The sequence below is a fragment of the Octodon degus genome, unplaced genomic scaffold (genome assembly GCF_000260255.1).
Source record: "Octodon degus isolate 3935 unplaced genomic scaffold, OctDeg1.0 scaffold00165, whole genome shotgun sequence".
Lineage (NCBI taxonomy): Eukaryota > Metazoa > Chordata > Mammalia > Rodentia > Octodontidae > Octodon > Octodon degus.
The window spans coordinates 941,126-942,433 of NW_004524741.1; positions in this window are offsets into that span (position 1 = coordinate 941,126).

Sequence of the window (1,308 nt, forward strand, 5' to 3'; positions counted from 1 at the left end):
GACTTGTAGTGATCCACCTGTTTACAGCCTCCCACGAACTGGGATTACAGGCATGTGCCACTACACCCACTCTCAATAGCTGTCTCAGCTTGCCCTAGGGGAGGGGTCTGCACAGCAAGCCTCGGGATCGAACTCCTGGCCCCTGCACCTGCTTGCAGATGCTTTCATCCACTGAGCTATTTGGCTGGCCCTATCTTCAGTTTCTTTCAAGCAGTTTTTCCAGTTTTTAGTATAGTTTCTAATTTCCTGGATATGTTTGAATCTGTTTAATGCATTCTAGTTCTTTCCTTTATTGTTCATTCAGTGTTTCAATCATTTTTATATTCCCTTCTAGTTTTTAAAATTTATGTCTTTGTTAGCTATATTGAACAATTCTTTCGTGATTGCTGACATTTCCTTTTTTTACCTGAGAGATTATTTTTGATCTGATTTCCTCTATAGCCTGATGGAGTTGGTTCTTTACTTTAGTTGCTATCATCTGAGAAATTTCAGGTATGTGACCTCCAATTTCTTCCTTGACCTTGTATCTTGGACTTGTTTTGAGAGGGCTGGAGGTCAGTGATGATGGGTGGGTGAAATTCATCACCAAGGTGATGATGGGTGGGTGAAATTCAGCCAAGCTCAGGTGAGGGTGAGGGGAGGTTGAGATTACCTTTTTTTCTTTCTCTTTTGTCATTTTTTTAAAGCTCACAATGTTCTCCCTGACTCTGCAGTGATAATAGTGAGGTAGAGTCCACTATCTGTGAGCAAGGCTCTCAGGAAAGTGGGAGGGCAGGATAGGCTCACCAAAGCTCCCATTGTGTTCGGTTCAATGTGGCTTTCACTTTGGTGTATGTGGTGGTGAGCCATAGCTCAAGAAGGATCAAATGATGATGAATGGAGGCCAAAATTCTGCAAGGTAGATCATCACTAGGTAGAACTCACTAAGGCTCTGGCAGTTCTCTGTGACAATCTTCCAGATACCTGGGTTCAGGTCTCTGTGGAAGTCTTCCTGGGAAAAGGTGGGTGTACAGTGCTCAGTTAAGCTCCAGCTAGGGTGTGGGTGTCAGGTCAAGGCTCATCAGGTACCCTCAGAAGCCTCCACGTGAAGGTGAGCTACTGAAGCTCAACTGAGCTCCAGCAATGTTGGGGTGGTGGTGCAGGAAAGACACAATGGGTCTACCTGATGTTTCCAAGGTGATGATGGGTGGGTGAAATTCAACCAAGCTCAGGTGAGGGTGAGGGGAGATTGAGTCATGGCCCACCAGGTTCATCTGGCAGTCTTCCAGGTGAAGACTGGCCACCAGGATTCAAACTCTGATGAATGTG